Source organism: Helianthus annuus, chromosome 3 (genome assembly GCF_002127325.2).
Source record: "Helianthus annuus cultivar XRQ/B chromosome 3, HanXRQr2.0-SUNRISE, whole genome shotgun sequence".
Lineage (NCBI taxonomy): Eukaryota > Viridiplantae > Streptophyta > Magnoliopsida > Asterales > Asteraceae > Helianthus > Helianthus annuus.
Window position 1 is genome coordinate 84,733,780 of NC_035435.2, and position 20,410 is coordinate 84,754,189.

Consider the following 20,410-nt stretch of genomic DNA (forward strand, 5'->3'; position numbering starts at 1 on the left):
TTCAGGTTCACCAGGCTTAGACTTGTCCTTTGGGAATAAATGTGGATACTTGAGCTTCATCTGATCCTCGCGCTCCAACGTGAACTCCGGTCCACGCCTTGAGTTCCAACGAACTCTTACTATCGGAATACGGCTGTGCTTACGGACCTTGACTTCCCGATCCATAATTTCTATTGGTTCTTCGACAAACTGCAGCTTGTAGTCGATCTTCAGCTCTTGAAATGGCACAACCAGTGTTTCATCCGACAAACACTTCTTCAACTGCGAAATGTGGAAGACATCGTGAACATTACCCAACTCAGCAGGTAACTCGAGCTTGTAAGCGACTTTATCGATCCGCTCCAGGATTTTAAATGGCCCAACATAACGCGGATTAAGCTTTCCACGCTTCCCGAAGCGTACAACACCCTTCCACGGCGACACTTTCAACATAACACGGTCACCCACTGCAAACTCTAACGGTTTCCTGCGCTTGTCAGCGTAGCTTTTCTGACGGTCACGCGCCGCTGCCATACGATTCCTGATCTGAACAATCATTTCTGACGTTTCAAGAACAAGCTCAGGACTTGTGATCTGGCTATCATCCACCTCGGCCCAACAGAGAGGAGAACGACATTTCCGCCCGTATAATGCTTCGAACGGAGCTGCCTGAATACTAGTGTGGTAGCTGTTGTTGTAGGAGAACTCTATCAACGGCAGATGTTTCTCCCAACTCTTGCCAAAGTCAATAACACATGCCCGCAGCATGTCCTCAAGTGTCTGAATGGTGCGCTCGCTCTGACCATCCGTCTGTGGGTGATAAGCGGTACTCATATCGAGTTGTGAGCCAAACGATTTATGCATTGACTGCCACAATTCAGAAGTGAAACGCGGATCTCGATCTGAAATGATAGAAGTTGGCACCCCATGCCTAGAAACCACCTCCTTAAGATAAACTGCCGCCAGCTGTGAAAATTTATCCGTTTCCTTGATTGCCAGAAAATGCGCTGACTTCGTGAGACGATCAACAATCACCCAAATAGTATCGTTTCCAGCCTGAGTTCTCGGTAACCCTGTAACGAAATCCATGGCGATATGCTCCCACTTCCACGTGGGTATCTTTGGCTGCTGAAGAAGACACGAGGGCTTCTGATGCTCTGCTTTGACTTTAGCACAAGTCAAGCATTTACCCACGTACGTGGCGATGATAGCTTTCATGTTCGGCCACCAATACAAAACTTTAAGGTCCTGATACATCTTATCCGATCCCGGATGAATAGAGTATCGTGACTTGTGCGCTTCATTCATCTCAAGTTCTCTGAGATCACCAAACAGAGGAATCCATACTCTCTCCATAATATAATAGATGCCATCAGATCTCTGCTCGAGCTGCTTTTTTATACCCCGCAAACCCTCAGCTTCAATGTTTTCTTCCTTTAATGCCTCAGTCTGAGCCGTACGAATCTTATCAGGAAGGTTCGAATGAATAGTAAGTTGCAATGCGCGAACCCGTTTAGGCTTCGTCTCCTTTCGGCTAAGTGCATCAGCTACTACATTAGCTTTACCCGGATGATACTTGATAGCACACTCATAATCATTCAAAAGCTCTATCCAACGACGCTGCCGCATATTTAATTCCTTCTGGTCGAAGATATGCTGGAGACTTCTGTGATCGGTGTAGATGGTGCATTTGGTACCGTACAGATAGTGCCTCCAGATCTTCAACGCAAATACCACAGCTCCTAACTCCAAGTCGTGAGTCGTATAATTCTTCTCGTGCACCTTCAACTGTCAAGAAGCATATGCTATCACCTTGTCGCGTTGCATCAACACACAACCGAGACCTTGAATCGAAGCATCACAGTAAACCACAAAATCTTCCGTACCCTCTGGTAGAGACAAGATCGGTGCGCTGCACAATTTCTGCTTCAACAGTTGGAAAGCATCCTCCTGCTTCGCTCCCTAAGAATAAACTACGTTCTTCTGTGTCAAGGAGGTAAGGGGTTGAGCGATCTTTGAGAAATCCTGAATGAACCGACGATAGTACCCTACAAGACCAAGAAACTGTCGCACCTCCGAAGGATTCTTTGGTGCCGCCCAATTCCTAATAGCATCGATCTTAGCAGGATCCACATGTATCCCCTTTTCGTTAACAATATGCCCAAGAAAGTGTACTTCTCGAATCCAGAAATCACACTTAGAATACTTCGCGTAAAGCTGCTCCTTCCTCAGGAGCTCCAAGATAAGACGTAGATGCCGCTCATGGTCCTCCTCGCTCGTGGAGTAGATCAAGATGTCGTCGATGAAAACAATAATGAAGTCGTCGAGATACGGTTTGCACACGCGATTCATAAGATCCATGAAAACCGCTGGTGCGTTAGTCATCCCAAACGGCATGACCAAAAACTTGTAATGCCCATAACGCGTCCTAAAAGCCGTCTTTGGGACATCCTCCTCTCTGACTCTCACCTGATGATAGCCCGACCTTAAGTCGATCTTAGAATAAAAACTTGACCCTTGCAGCTGGTCAAACAAGTCGTCAATGCGTGGTAAAGGGTAGCGATTTTTTATTGTCACCTTGTTGAGCTCACGATAATCTATGCACATCCGAAAGGACCCGTCCTTCTTCTTCACAAACAGTACTGGGGCTCCCCAAGGCGAAGAGCTAGGTCGGATAAAACCCCTATCCAAGAGCTCTTGGAGTTGATTCGACAACTCCTGTAACTCCCCTAGCGCAAGACGATAAGGAGCACGAGCAATCGGGGCTGCTCCTGGCGCGAGGTCGATCTGAAATTCCACCTGACGATGTGGAGGTAAACTAGGGAGTTCTTCAGGAAATACATCGGGAAATTCACGAACCACTGGAAGATCCTCGATCCTTCTCTCATCAGACTGCGAGTCAGAAACAAGAGCTAAAAGAGCAGGGTAGCCCTTACGTAAACACTTCTGAGCCTTCATTGCCGAGATAATACCAACAATGGCACCACTATGATGACCCTGAACCGATAAGGATTCTCCGCTAGGGAGAGGAATACGCACGATTTTCTCCGTGCAAAGAATTTCCGCCTGGTGCTTGGATAGCCAATCCATGCCAACGACTACGTCAAAACTTCCAAGAGTAACAGGGAGTAGGTCAATGTCGAACACTTGACCCATGAGATCGAGTTTACAACCAAACAGAACATGAGAAGCCTCTATCGAATTACCATCAGCTAATTCTACTACATGCTTATTTACAAGAGGTGCGGGAGTCAACCCTAACTGACGCCTGAACTCCAAGGACACATAACTCCAATCGGCACCAGAGTCGAATAGAACAGAACCAAATAAATCATTTATAGAAAACGTACAAATCACTACATTGCCATCATTCCTAGCTTCCCCAGCGCCAATAGTGAACACCCTCCCGTGTGCACCATTTCCCCCATTGCCCCCATTGTTGTTGTTCCTGTTGTTATTGTTCCGAACATTGTTGTCGTTATTGGCATTCTGATTCAGCTGAGGGCAATCCCGCTTGAAGTGGCCCTCTCCCTCGCACTAAAAACACCCTTTCTTAAAACCCTGATTCTGTTGAGGTTGTTGCCTTTGCTGTCGCTGGTGCTGCTGATTCTGTTGTTGCTGCTGTTTTGGCTGTGGGGCTCTACAGTCTTTGGTCTCATGGCCCACTTTCTCGCATCTACGACAAGTTCGGAGGCACTGTCTATAGTGATGATAGCCACACTTGTTGCACTATGGCTTCTTCCCAACATAGGAGCCCTGATTCTGATTGCTGCCCTAGCCTTAATTAACTGAAGAAGACTGACTGAAACTGCGGTTGTGGTTGTTATCGGACCTTTTCTGAGATTGACCTGCACTGGTTGCTTTATCATTATTGTTCCACTTGTGTTTATTATCACTAGCAGGTGTGGTGGCTGTAGCAGTTGAAGTAGTAGCAGAAACACGTGGCGGCAAATTGCCACGTTCGACCTCTTGGTCCGTAATCTTATGTGCTAAACGGACGATACGGGGCAGATTGTCTAAGTTTGCAGCAGTAACGTACCCCTTAACAGCTGGTGCTAAGCCCTTGAGATACAACTCGATTCGCCGGGGTGAGGGTCGAGACAGGTTAGGGCACAAGGTTGCTAAATCATTAGACCTCCTCGTGTATGCTTCAATCTCAGATCCCTCCATTTTCAGATTATAATACTCGTTCTCCAGTTTCTGAACCTCATCACGAGGACAATACTCCACCCTCATCAACTCCTTAAGTCATCCCAAGTGGTGGCATTCGCCATTTCGATACCCAACATCTGAACCTGGGCATTCCACCACGTCAGGGCACCATCCTCGAGCGTGCCCGTAGCATACTTCACTCTGTCCCCAGCAGGACAGTTACACATCGCGAATACCGATTCTGATTTCTCAAACCATCGCAAGAGTCCTACAGCCCCTTCAGTCCCACTGAAGGTCTGTGGCTTACAATCCATAAACATCTTGAATGTCCAAGCGGGTGGAGCAGGTGGATTGTTTTAATTTTCAGGTTGACCTAAAACGAAAGAACGTACAACGCACCGGTAAGTTTCGAGTTTACGACACAAGGATAGAAAGTAATTGGAACATATCGTACCAGCCTGGTAAGCCGCTAGGGCTTCAGCTACGCGAGTGTTGATCAAGTTAGTTAATTCGGCCTGCGTCAAAGCAATGTGGCCACGTCCACCACCTCGGCCTCCTCCACGTCCACTCATGGTTCTATATAAGAGAAAGGGAACTATCTTAAGGGTCGAAACGAGGTGAAAATCAAGTGTTACGTTAAAATCTACAATTATCAAGTTTACACACAATAGGGTAGAACCCTTCTCACGCTCGTTAAGCCTCACTGGGACTTACATGCACCTCACGTTATTATTATGTGTGCACCCATAATAATAAGGCGATTTGCATGCTCATCTCAGTGCCTCTTAACTTGCGCTAAAAGTTTCCCCCGCATTCAAATAGCCAACAGTGGGTACTATAGGATTATGATTCACAAAAGTCAAAGAGTAGTGTCACACTATCAAGTCACCATAGTAGCTAATATATCGTTTCGTGCAAACTGTAAGTGTATGACTACTAAACAAGTAATGCAGAAAGTAAACAGAAGACGATCCTTGCAATCTGGAGCTGAGTGTCATGGTCGATTTTCGAAGTTGTTCGGTTATAGTCTGGTTTTATAAAAACGTTTTAAAAACCAAGTTCACTATAACCAGTGGCTCTGATACCAAACTGTCACACCCCCAAAATACCACATAGGGAGTGTCCCTGATAGGCATGTGACGTACCAACAATGAGCCACTAATTACAGAGAACCCATACATGTTTCTAAAATAGAATTCTTGATTATTAATAAAACACCATTCAAGTTCAAAAGGAAACCAAAGTATTCAACGGAAGAAAAAATTATACGAAGTTAAATAGTTTAAAAACCAATATATAGTATCAAGAAAACAATAGCATTAATTTCCCCCAATCGACCCATGACCTCTCCAGCTACTCCAGACAACAAGTTCCAATGCAAACAGCTAACGACCTACAAGCATGCAAACAAGTGTGTCAGACAACGCTGGTTAGTTCAAAGTTTGGTTACCGAGTTTAGTTACCAGATACATAAAACAGTTTAACAATTTGATTTGATGTTGTTATTAACTCGATTACCGAAATGGCTACAAGATGTGTTTGCCCAACCCCAATGTCTCTATCAAAACATTGGTGATGCTTTAAGGAAATGAGTTCACGCCCGTCCTCCCAGGTACGGTGTGAGGGTGCCAAACCTAATAGCGCTATCAACTAATAACCTCGTTGCCTTCCCGGTAACTGTCGGTAGATGTAAGGGGTCTTATGTGATAGAAAATGAGTAATAATAACAAACATCCCAAAAACTAGCGTACCTCCTCGGAACGTTACCCGATATCCCTCCCCGGGATGCGTGCTTGGAAAAGAGCAGTGAACTCACCTTGGTTTGCTCGGTTAGATATTGTACTTCTAATGTTAATTACCGCTAGGTCCGTTTACACACGACCTAAGGTATGATGAATATAAATAGGTATGTGAGTATAAGGTTACGCAATACCCTAACGTGTATCCAAACAACCAAGCATTTAGATGTGATCACTCAGTAAATTAAATTGAGTTAAATGGGTTTCGTTATAGTTTAAAAGCATTATAACATATGGGAGACCCAATAAATAAACAACATTTAACGGTTAAGTTGCACGCAATCAGGATGAACAAATTAAACGACTAACACAATTCGAACACATACTACAAATTATAGAACTCGCCTAATCATCCATTATTTAAACAAACACCTAAAATTCATACCACACTGTTATGCATATATTCGGCCCGCATTTAAGAAATATTGATGTGTTGCAATATATCATGCTTGTTATATATATCTACTCGCCCACATGCCTATGTCTATACTGACATGAATCACCAAGTTGTATCTAATTACATAATTGAAAAATAGAGTTCTGATTATATATATTCAACTAGGTCATGCATATAATTGTCCTTTAGGATTGCGGCTGCATATTAGCAAAACATGTGGGGACCCCCTTCAACACCTATGCGCCGCCACCTAGGGTCACATGATGTGCCTTTTCATTGCTAACCTCATATACCCTTAACTGATTTAATTCAAGAACTAAATTATGACATACAATTCATGGGGCCCTAATTACTACCCAATGTACAACAACATCTTTATTAGAATTATTGTACGTATTAAATCATGACATCTTCCAATTAATTCTAATCATGACACCTCATTAGTTTATTATTTGTATATCATTAATAATCTTGACTGACCTGACAACACACATGGGCCGCCCTTTGACTAACCAAAATATCACCTACCATATCATTGGACCAACTATCCTACCATATCATTGGACCAATAAAACCACTAACATGTTGGTTCCCTAGAATTTCATGTGCTTACCACTATTAGTTTACTAGTCAACAACAATCATTAAGACCCACAAAATCATGCTATTCATATTCGTTTATTTATTTATTTATTTTTTTATTGTTTTTGAACGGCAAAATATGATGCCATTATCCGCGTGTGACTTTTTTAACATATTCGATTCATATGAACAATTCGTTTATTATTTATTAACATATTCGATTCATATGAACAATATCATTAAACACAGATCGCAGACAACACGTGATAATCATCAAATAATACATAGCAAACAACCTAATAATTAATATTACTAACCGGTTACTGATGGAGCTAGATTATGTTTCGAGGACCCTCTCTGCCGTACGAAGGAGATGGAGAAAAGTAGGGATATTACTTGAGTTTTATGTTTTCTTGTTACGCAACCTTGGTGTGCAATTAAATAACCTAACCTTATAACCGACCCCCTTCCCAAGGCCCACTATGTCCTTAATCTAATACAATTTCAAAGACTTGGGGGCGGTGACTTTAAACTTGGTCTAATACTATGTCCTTAATCTAAAACAATTTCAAAGACTTGGGGGCGGTGACACAGAACTGGAATGGGCTTGAGCCCACTTACACAAGGTACCTGGTTTATGCTAAGGAGTGGGTTACAATCATCCAATACCTGCCCCACATTGCTAACATATAAGGTTCGGGCCCATTACTAACATATGTGGGCCAGACGAGAGAGAGAGACCCATACGGCTATGGAGTGTGTTACGAATGGGTTTGCGGCCCAGTCCAAAGACTAACAGGTTTCATGAATGATTACGCACACACAAATATTTAATGAATCAAATTTAATGAGTCAAACGCAAGGATACACGTTGAAGGGTTGTGGAATTTATGTAGCGCTAACCTAAATATTTGGGTTGTCACAAAACACATCCTAGAAAGGTTACCAACAATAGTCAGTTCTACATGCACACGAATCACAACTTTGTAGCACAATTATTGTTTATGTAATACACCCAAGTAATCCAATTCATGATATTTAGCTCAGTCACATAATGTCAGCGATTAACCACCCAATATGCAACAAGTCAATCATACCACATACATACATTCATGGTTTATTAGTATACATCTCAAACCCACCTACCGAACACATGCGACCCACAAGTCATACGAAGTCCAAACAGAAAATAGGTGATCAAATCTCCAAACCAGCCTATGTGAAAACGTTACCCAAGATTATTACCCAGCCCAACTATTAAATTGTGACAACCTGTGATTTCGAGGTAAGAACTGTTCGTTTCGCTTTTACAAAATGAATATACACTTATCTTATCCGACGAATTAAATTTATATTTATTTAATTTATAGTGTGCAAACATGTAGTCAAACCAAATCCATGTTGTGTTGAATCAACCTAAACCGTTTGAACCAAAGTACATGTCTCACTTGTCAATTCAACCCACTTGCTTAGCTCGGAATTTATGAGTCCCGAACCATAGCATATTCATTATATTTTATATCAATTTATTAATAGCATATGTTTACTAGTTGATATATGTATAAAAAGGAGATATAATAAAAAAACAACAACAATTACGTATGTATGTAATTGTATGAAAGCACTTTTCCCCCCATAACTTCTTTAATTCTTGGCCCAGATTTAGGTGTCTACGGCCCAAGTCATTTAACCCCAAAACTGCCACATGTGAGTTATAATTTTAATTATGACGTAGTGTTGCATGTTCTCTACCACTTTCAACAAACCCTAATAGTACATACGGTTCCTTCTACTCCCTCTCCCTCTCTTCTGTGTATGCAAATCAGGAGCTAGGACTCCAAGTAATCTGAGATTTCAAGGCTAAATCTAACCCCTGCAGCACTAGGTACCCACATCTTATGTTTTTATTAATAGTTTTATTAGTTCATGCACGTTTTCGGTTAAAAATTGCTTGCAACTTCGCTGCGTTTATTTGATATACATGGTGATTGGATGTTATATAAAGTGTTAGGTGATAGAAGTAATGGGTTACAATGTTTAGGTCGTTACTTGATCGGTTAAGCCACTAGGGTTTTAATTGTGGGTTGTATATTGTGTTGTGATGATTATAAATATTCAACAATGATTTTAGCATGTTAACTAGGTGGTGTTTTCTAGTTAGTTAATGAATCTTGAGGTTTGATGGTTACCTGGGCTGTTAAAAATCACAATTGTTGGCTTTATGGTCGATCATGGGTTCGGGTATGTGTCTCGGGTGTTGTTTAAGAGTTTAACCCGGTGGTTAGTGATAAATTAGTTATTATATGATCCTATTTATGATATAAACCTGCTGTGAATTAATGTTCATGTGTCACGGGTTCGCTACTCAATCGTTTGCGGGATCGGGTAATGAAAACGGTAAGCTGTCAAGCGTTTACAGCCAACTTCGGGTGGCTGTAACGGGGTCAGAATTTAACGAAATATGGATTTTATTGAGTCTATAACGTGTTATTTCGAAATACGCTTCTAATGGCGCTGGAATCATGATTTTTGGACATCGTTTACTATTTTAAACATATTATTTCGTTTCAGCAATTAAAGCTGCATTTTTCTGCAGAAAACGCAACTCATGTTTCGTGTCATAACTTGGTATGTGTTTACTGTTTTTGCTTGAAATATTTACTGTGGATGCTCTTAAGTGTCCGAGCAAACCTCCAACTCGAATTTCGTCAATCGGACTTACAACGAATTTTAAATGAACTTTTCCGTGGACTGCAGTCAGAAAGTGACGAATCTGATTGCAGCCCGGTAAATGAATTTTATAAAATAATTGGTGATGAATTGGATCCCGAGGTTTTGACACAATAATATTTGGATCGTTTAACACATTCTATAATTTTTTGGAAATTTTGTTGTACACGAACTATTCCGGATAACAATCCGAAAATACACTATATTGCTGAATTTTATTGAATTGTATTTTGAACCTTTTATGACACTTGTGTCGTCGCTAAACTATGTTGTGATAATTAGCATTGTATGATTAAATGTGCTACGTGCTAGATACGTGTAGGAACTTTGTGCCCTATTTGAAACCACTAATGGACTAACTGGTAATTGTACTAGGACGTGATTGACCGACCTTGACTGTTAGCTATTTTTAAGAGTCAAATCGAGCAACCAAAGGAGAGTTCACACTCTTTCCAAGGCATGGGATTCCCAAGGGTTGGGAATGGGTAAATGAACTAAACGGTAATTACAACTATCCTCTGGGAGAAGGATGCCAAGTATTCACACTGGACCAAACCTCTATCATTGAAGTCCCTCACTTTATCGACTTAATCGCCGAGGCCTATGGCGAGCGGGTCATTAGTTAATAGCGCTATTAGGTTTAACAAACCTCACACCGTGTCGTTCGAACGGGCGTGTACTAATGGACTATGGGCAAAGGGTCAATGCTGATAGACATTGACTTAGGGCACCTCTTACATTTTCGTAGCAGTCGATACACTCGGTCTAGTAATACATGGGAAGCCCCCACTAATCTTCGCACACATGTCTGGGAGACCGCGATACGAATTAATACGATACATGGTTTACAAAACGAACATATGGTTTACGAAACGAATACTATAACTAAACAATCAACTGTGAACTCGCTCAACTTTGTTGTTGACTCGTTGTTACATGCCTTGCAGGTCGTTAGGTACTTTTGGAGCTTGCACGAGGAGGCGTGGAAGTTGTGGGACATGGATAGTCTTATGCCATGTTAAACATTTATCATACTTTTGAAGTTATGCTTTGGTTTTAAACATTATGCTTCCGCTGATTACTTAAACTATGTTTTGTTGGACACCAGTTATTTTGTGGTTGGGGTTTTATATTTACTTATACGTTATATTCAATATGATTGGTGGCTTGATCCTGGTCAGTCACGCCTCCATGCGGTGATACTCCGCGAGTGGATTTTGGGGGTGTGACAGATTGGTATCAGAGCCATTGGTTATAGTGAACTTGGTTTTAATAAGGGAAAAAGTTTTTATTAAAATCAGACTATAACCTGTACAGTGCTCAACGATCCATAACGACGCTTTGCTCCACGTGCAAGACTCAACATCTTAGGTAATATGGTTTGTGTTTGTATTACCTACCTATTAGTTCAAGTAGTGCATTTGATCATGGTATGCTTAGTTAGCGTAACAACTGTTTACTTGAAACTTGACATGTAGTGTTCAAATTCTTTTCCTGTTTTCTCCTCACCCCACTACGACAAGTGTTTTATGCGTTATATTTATCCATACGATTGTCTCGACATGACGTCGCCGTTAAAACTAGAATTCAGATCTGACCCTCCATGTATTCGGATTGCACATCGACATGCACGTAGGCCAGAACCGGCCCAAACGAACTCGGGTTTAGGAGAACTATGCCCACGCATCCCTGTTGACAAACCTTACCATCTCCACCGGTCGTCGCACCAGAAACGAAGCAGTCACAATCACACGCATTCGTCGTTTTGCAACTCGAAACCCTACCAACCAAAATTTGTTTTGGACAAGTGATATACTTCTGCGACCGTGATGCAACGAACTTCCCTTTTTGTGTCGTGCCGCCATACATCACTACTAGAATTGCTTCTAGACAACATATTACTTGGTTGAATTCTTCGGTTATTGTTGAACCCCTATTTTCACTCGATTCGATTCTTCGTATGAACCTCACTAATTTACTGTTCCTTCGATCGGCAACTGATATAATGAAACGCTAACAACCATACCGCAATTTCCACCGAACACAAGATTTCTTTCTCCATCACCCTGTTGGGTGGATAATTCTTATCCCACTTCGATCTACACCTTCGTATACCTAACTTGGCAAATGGATGCTTTTTGATGACGGGATAGCCTTCGGGACACTCGGGAACGGAGATACGGATCACTCAACCCGTGATATGTCGGACCTTTCGAAATTATTGAGAAAATTGGCAAGGTGGCCTACAAGCTGAATCTACCTGCAGAACTCAGCGGAGTTCACAACGTATTTCACGTGTCGAATATAAAGAAGTGTCTGTCAGATGAGACACACATAGTTCCTCTCAAGGAACTCACTATTGACGATCAGTTGCGATTCGTCGAGGAACCTGTAGAGATTATGGACCGAGAAATTAAGACTCTCAAACGAACCAAGATACCAATTGTTCGAGTTCGTTGGAACTCCCATCGTGGCCCAGAGTTCATCTGGGAACGACTAAATCAAAGGAAACGCAAGTATCCCCAGTTGTTCAAGGAACGTAAGCCCACTACTGAAGCTACAGCGGAATTTCGGGACGAAATTCCCAATCAACGGGGGAAGGATGTGACAGCCTAGGAAAACCATGAAACTACGCAACCTAATTAGCTTCCTCGGTGACTACGTGCTAAATTTCGGGACGAAATTTCTTTCAACTTGGGGATGATGTGATAACCTGTAATTTCGAGGTAAGAACTGTTTGTTTCGCTTTTACAAAATGAATATACACTTATCTTGTCCGACGAATTAAATTTATACTTTTTTAATTTATAGTGTGCAAACATGTAGTCAAACCAAATCCATGTTGTGTTGAATCAACCTGAACCGTTTGAACCAAAGTACATGTCTCACTTGTCAATTCAACCCACTTGCTTAGCTCGGAATTTATGAGTCCCGAACCATAGCATATTCATTATATTTTATATCAGTTTATTAATAGCATATGTTTACTAGTTGATATATGTATAAAAAGGAGATATAATAAAAAAACAACAACAATTACGTATGTATGTAATTGTATGAAAGCACTTTTCCCCCCACAACTTCTTTAATTCTTGGCCCAGATTTAGGTGTCTACGGCCCAAGTCATTTAACCCCAAAACTGCCTCATGTGAGTTATAATTTTAATTATGACGTAGTGTTGCATGTTCTCTACCACTTTCAACAAACCCTAATAGTACATACGGTTCCTTCTACTCCCTCTCCCTCTCTTCTGTGTATGCAAATCAGGAGCTAGGACTCCAAGTAATCTGAGATTTCAAGGCTAAATCTAACCCCTGCAGCACTAGGTACCCACATCTTATGTTTTTATTAATAGTTTTATTAGTTCATGCACGTTTTCGGTTAAAAATTGCTTGCAACTTCGCTGCGTTTATTTGATATACATGGTGATTGTATGTTATATAAAGTGTTAGGTGATAGAAGTAATGGGTTATAATGTTTAGGTCGTTACTTGATCGGTTAAGCCACTAGGGTTTTAATTGTGGGTTGTATATTGTGTTGTGATGATTATAAATATTCAACAATGATTTTAGCATGTTAACTAGGTGGTGTTTTCTAGTTAGTTAATGAATCTTGAGGTTTGATGGTTACCTGGGCTGTTAAAAATCACAATTGTTGGCTTTATGGTCGATCATGGGTTCGGGTATGTGTCTCGGGTGTTGTTTAAGAGTTTAACCCGGTGGTTAGTGATAAATTAGTTATTATATGATCCTATCTATGATATAAACCTGCTGTGAATTAATGTTCATGTGTCACGGGTTCACTACTCAATCGTTTGCGGGATCGGGTAACGAAAACGGTAAGCTGTCAAGCGTTTACAGCCAACTTCGGGTGGCTGTAACGGGGTCATAATTTAACGAAATCTGGATTTTCTTGAGTCTATAACGTGTTATTTCGAAATACGCTTCTAATGGCGCTAGAATCATGATTTTTGGACATCGTTTACTATTTTAAACACATTATTTCGTTTCAGCAATTAAAGCTGCATTTTCTGCAGAAAACGCGGCTCACGTTTTGTGTCATAACTTGGTATGTGTTTACTGTTTTGGCTTGAAATATTTACTGTGGATGCTCTTAAGTGTCCGAGCAAACCTCCAACTCGAATTTCGTCAATCGGACTTACGACGAATTTTAAATGAACTTTTCCGTGGACTGCAGTCAGAAAGTGACGAATCTGATTGCAGCCCGGTAAATGAATTTTATAAAATAATTGGTGATGAATTGGATCCCGAGGTTTTGACACAATAATATTTGGATCGTTTAACACATTCTATAATTTTTTAGGAATTTTTTTGTACACGAACTATTCCGGATAACAATCCGAAAATGCACTATATTGCTGAATTTTATTGAATTGTATTTTGAACCTTTTATGACACTTGTGTCGTCGCTAAACTATGTTGTGATAATTAGCATTGTATGATTAAATGTGCTACGTGCTAGATACGTGTAGGAACTTTGTGCCCTATTTGAAACCACTAATGGACTAACTGGTAATTGTACTAGGACGTGATTGACCGACCTTGACTGTTAGCTATTTTTAAGAGTCAAACCGAGCAACCAAAGGAGAGTTCACACTCTTTCCAAGGCATGGGATTCCCAAGGGTTGGGAATGGGTAAATGAACTAAACGGTAATTACAACTATCCTCTGGGAGAAGGATGCCAAGTATTCACACTGGACCAAACCTCTATCATTGAAGTCCCTCACTTTATCGACTTAATCGCCGAGGCCTATGGCGAGCGGGTCATTAGTTAATAGCGCTATTAGGTTTAACAAACCTCACACCGTGTCGTTCGAACGGGCGTGTACTAATGGACTATGGGCAAAGGGTCAATGCTGATAGACATTGACTTAGGGCACCTCTTACATTTTCGTAGCAGTCGATACACTCGGTCTAGTAATACATGGGAAGCCCCCACTAATCTTCGCACACATGTCTGGGAGACCACGATACGAATTCATACGATACATGGTTTACAAAACGAACATATGGTTTACGAAACGAATACTATAACTAAACAATCAACTGTGAACTCGCTCAACTTTGTTGTTGACTCGTTGTTACATGCCTTGCAGGTCGTTAGGTACTTTTGGAGCTTGCACGAGGAGGCGTGGACGTTGTGGGACATGGATAGTCTTATGCCATGTTAAACATTTATCATACTTTTGAACTTATGCTTTGGTTTTAAACATTATGCTTCCGCTAATTACTTAAACTATGTTTTGTTGGACACTAATTATATTGTGGTTGGGGTTTTATATTTACTTATACGTTATATTCAATATGATTGGTGGCTTGATCCTGGTCAGTCACGCCTCCATGCGGTGATACTGCGCGAGTGGATTTTGGGGGTGTGACATAAATCCCCAAAGTCCTTCCCACTCCGATATGTGGCGGCCCACAAGTACCCGTAGCCCAGTCCCTTATGACATGTGATTGCAATTACGTGTAGTCCAAAACAATTCCATTCGGGCTGTATTATGGACTCCAGTTCGCGGCCCAACAACACAAACATGTTTATCTCCTTATTGTTACCTAGGCCCTTATACATTATAACTCCGGCCCACTTGTGCATCCCAATTAAAAGTTACAGCCCGACGACTCAGTGATTTAGTCAAATTGCATGGTCCAGATTTAAGAAACTAATTAATTCATGTTTGTTCAACAATTGTGTGCGGCCCATATACTGCCCCAGCCCAGTCTTTTACACAAACAGGCCCAATACTCTTTGGTATAACCCAGCTAATAAACATGCAGGTCCGAATTATTTGCAAACCCCTTGCACCCTTTTTGATTTATCTCAGTGGCCTATTTTTATACAATTACACATAATATCCTTTATCAACAGCCTACGATCATCGCATAACATCAGCAATAATTCCCCATTCACAACATTAAATGTAAGGTTCTCAAATAGGTAATATTTCATCAAATATTCGCATGCTATCTATATTAATTTCAATAAAAACCTCAGCCATATGACAAGAACATCTAACGTGAACATATATATATGTATATGCAGTCCATTTAGCACATAATAACCCAATTACATGTATGCGATATGGTAGAGTGTTCGACCCAGATTGTAAGGTGAAACCCACCGAATTCTTGTGTTAACGGCTTCCAATTAACCGGTTCCACTTATCATATATTCATATTATTAACAGCATCATGATTATATAAAAATCAACATAGCAATTATCATTCACATGAGACTAGCCTGATTAGTTATATCCTACCAACACCTCTAGTAACAGGTTATCATAATGTGTATTCCTAATCCACATCGCACACAAGATTGTATCATCACATATCAACTTCAATTGCACGTTTATAACCATATCAAGACCATGTGATTTTCAAGAACAATAAACAGACTAATAATAGAGATCCCATATACTAACCAAAGTCCAGGACACAAGACTGAAAGGCTTCGATGAAAGGGGGGCTCGGCTAGAGGAGATGATGCTCAAACAAAGTTTGTTGCTGTTGATGGTTCTAGAGGGAATAGGGTTTGCAAAAAGAGTTGTGGTATTTATGATTGTTGTACGTAACTAATATAGAGGAAAGGTGGGTTGTGGGCTCGGTTTTGGGCTGGTGACAACACAAAAAGGCCAGTTACGTGGGCCACAAGATAAGTAATTTACAACAAAAAAGGCCACATAAAAATATTTGGTGAACACATAGCAGCCGGCCCAAGTCCCTTATTTCTATAATGACAAAATATGAGTGTGAATTCAGGTTGGGCCCCAGTTACGTGGGCCTAGGGTTCAGTATGCGGGATGTGGCCGCAGGCCCAAGTGTGTGAGTGTTAAGCGAGTTTGCGGCCCATTTACGTAAATTGATACGTAAATATGTATAGCGGTTTCGTGTTAACATACACACATAAACAATCCATAGTGCACAAGATAAGTAATTAACGCAGAAACACACGCTAGGGGTTTGTGGAATTTAGGCAATGCTAACCTTGGGAAAACGGGTTGTCACACAATTGAACAAGCACGAAAGGACACATACAAAGTGTCCAAGCAAGGATGGAATTGATCTAGAATGCTCAGGTATGAAGCACAAATGCTCCAACTTAGAACAATTCAGATCAAGTGTGAAATGAGAACAAGAACAAGTGGGTTTATATAGGATTTTGAGAACCGTTAGGACCGTTTCTCATAACCCGTGATTCAATCTGGACCGTACAAGTATTACCCATTGTTTTGGTAATCTATGGGTGCCCAAAATGGCCCATAGAATGAAGAAAACAATGTGCGAAAACCAGAAACCAGCTGCAGAATTGAAAAATCTGGTTTTTGCAAGTCTGATGGGGTCTCGCGCCCCACGTAGGAAACCCAGGGGATTTAACGCAGCCCGCCTGACTTCTGGTTCTGATTCAAAGTTTGGCAATATTATAGAAACAGCCCCTGCACTTGATAAATGTCATTTCTGACACCTTTAAGGCCCGTTAAACCATTTTTAAGGCTCTACAAAGATGCCCAAACATAGGGAACATGAAACATGCCGGATGTCGGTTCGTTTGGTCGTACGGTCACATTGTTCGGCTAATTACGACGAAACACGGACGGACGCGAAAAACGATCCAAATTACGCGACGAATGGAATTTTATCATGTCAAACACTAAAATAAAATATTTTAATGCTTACATAAACTTTTTGATGTCCGGATATATTCAGAACGTAAGATATGCGCGAAAATGCAAACTTATGCACTTTTTGACGCTTTTAGTCCCTGTTGATCAAATAAGTTTATTTTTGCGCATTAAACACCTCTAAGCCTATTTATAAGCTATGTAAAGGATATTTGGGGCATGTTTAACTTATGATCATATTCCGGAAGGTTTGATATCATACAAATCGATAGACTTTTGCATTTTGACGCAAATAGTCCCTCTAATGCGCAAACTTGCGCATATCATCGTTTAATAGCATTGAAGCCTTATCTAATCCATATTAGGAATTCTTGAGAGTATTATAAAACATCATAATGCTTTGGGTTCATAAAAAGGTCATGCAGGGGTATAATTAAACATATTGACGCTTTTAACCCCTTAAATTTGCAAAGTTGCGCGTAACGTCGCTTAAAGGCATAAAAACCTTAGACGGCCAATAATTGGCATCCCCGAGAGTATAATCAAATATCATGAAGCTCCCGGTTTGTTAAAAGGTCACTCAGAGGTAAGAATTAACATGTTGACGCTTTTAACCCTTCATTGCACAAACTTTCAATTAATTACGCAAACGGCTACACTTGATCAACAAGTGGCTCATTTGTGAATATAAATATCGAGTGAGGTTATTCAGAAACTTATTTTAGGTATGATAACACTTCCAGTCCTTTCAAAATCAAATTTTTCTATTTTTTCGCAAAATTTGTCTCAAATTCAACGTTTGACTTTATTAGGGTTTATTACACGTGTCAATACATCATTGGACGTGATTTTACGTGGTGTTACAATATGATCTTGTGAAACACATTGCAAGCCTATCAAATTAAAACTTCAAGTAGTTTAATTTTATTGTAATTGTACTTTTAATTATTTTAATTGTTTTTATTAATTAATGATACATACTTTATTTATTTGATTTGATATTTACTTTTATTTAACAAAATTAATGTTGTTAATATACGTGATTTAGATTTAATTGCAACGATTGAAGGGTTCAAATGATAGGTGTCTCATGTTTTTAATTTATGTGATTTTATATTTATTTATTTAGATTTAGTTGAAAAGATTAAAGAGGTTCAAATGAATGGTGCCCCATGTAATTCTAGATGAAAGAGGTTAAGAGGTGGGAACATGTATTGGTTGGGCTTTAAGGGATAAAGAGTCGGGTTTAAGTGATGGGTGTCCCTCGACCCTCACTCTAATTATAATATATAAAAGCTGAAGTTCTTAGCTATAGAGTATAGTATATGAATTGTCTTTCAAAAAATTTAAGAAAAATATCATCTAATGCCAATTTTTTACATCAAGGAGTCAATTGCTATGAAATTTTGTTTCATTTGTAAAGATAAAGAGTGTTATTGTGAAGGTAATGATAGAGTGTTTAGTTTTGAGGCAATTGGAGTGTAGGCATGTTTAAAATTGAGTTGCCTACTAATGATTCCGAGTATAAAAAATTGTAGAAAGAAGAGCTTGGTAACAACTACTAGATTTTGTATAAATTTTGGTAATCAGAGAGGTATTGTGATGTGTGTAAAATGCAACATATAAATTACATCAAATGAGGCATAAAACTAACCCTTTTTAAGTACTAATGTTGGAAAAATAGTGTTTTTGTCTTCCTTTTGTATTTTCAGGATGAAATGAGCTCAAATTCACAAAAGAAGCAAAAAGACAGCTAATTCTAACATAAATACACGAAAAGTAACAAAACTAGACTGCCCGAGCCCTCAACGGCATCCTCCCAAGCAAAGAAGAGAAAACAGAAGATTGAACACGCCCCGTGCTCAGCCAGCACGGGGCCGTGCCCAAGAAGCAGCAGAAAAGACAAACCTGTAGAAGCTTCTATTGCCCACCACGGGGCCGTGTCCAGTGAGCACGGGGGCGTGGCGAAAGTACAGCAGGCGCATTAATTGTAATTGCGAATTACAATTAATGAAGAGAGAGAGTGTCAGACGGGCACGGGGGCGTGTCCAGCGGACACGGGGCCGTGCCCAGCCTTCTGTTCAGCCTATTAATAGGAGTGCTCGGTTTCATTCCAACTCATCCCTTGGCACACCACCTCTCTCACACTTCATCCACCACCCACCACCACCACCACCATAACACCATCATCCACCACCATCATCCATTGTCCATCGTAGAGTGTGTGAGTCGTCTTGGGATCCAAGATTGATAGTAAGAGTTCTTGACAATCAAGGCCATGTTTGCCTAAGTCTCTTACATCACTTGGTGAAGACAAGTGTTTAGTATAATACTTTTTATTTTTAATCTTTTGCACTTTTTATTTGGTTTTGTATTAATGACTTTAATAACTAGTTGCTTATGTTGAAGGTGATCTTTCCTTGTCGTTTGTCCGTGGTGTCTTGGCATTATTTTACTGTCTATATAAAATAAAAGATTTTCACCATTCATATCTCCACGGTCTATATGGAGGTATGTTGGCTACCTGGTCGGGGGTTAAGGGAACGGTTTGGTAAGGGTCTTGCCCTTGTTCAGCGTTTAGAGGTCCTGCAAGGGACCTGGGTCAAATTTAGTAGGATCTCCTTCAATGCCCATAGGTATTGGATGGCAGGGATCCAAACTCTTTGACCCCCTCATAAGTTAACTACTATTAATACTATAACCCGGCTATTTAGGACTGTATCCCTGCTGACTCAGACTACTTAGCCGAGGGTAACGTCACCGCCAAAAGCGGGGCCTACCACAATTTGCATTAATAACTTAATTCATTATCTTCCAATAATGCAACCCTTTAGGATTGTATCCTTGCTGACTCAAACTACTGGGTTGAGGGTAACGTCGCCTTCAAAAGAGGGGCCTACTACAATAACTAAGATAATCTCTTAAACAAGTGCAAAAGTGCGAAAATAATCAAAGGTTATACTAATACACGAGTCGGATCCAAGTGATTCATCTTGTCTATCTGTTTTTATTTTATTTTTATTTTTCAGCATTTAGTTAGTTTTTATTTTTCTAGTCTAAAAACCTTTTCTAACTTTTTGATTTGATTAGACGTTGAGGATAAATCGGTATTAAAAGCTCTTGTGTCCT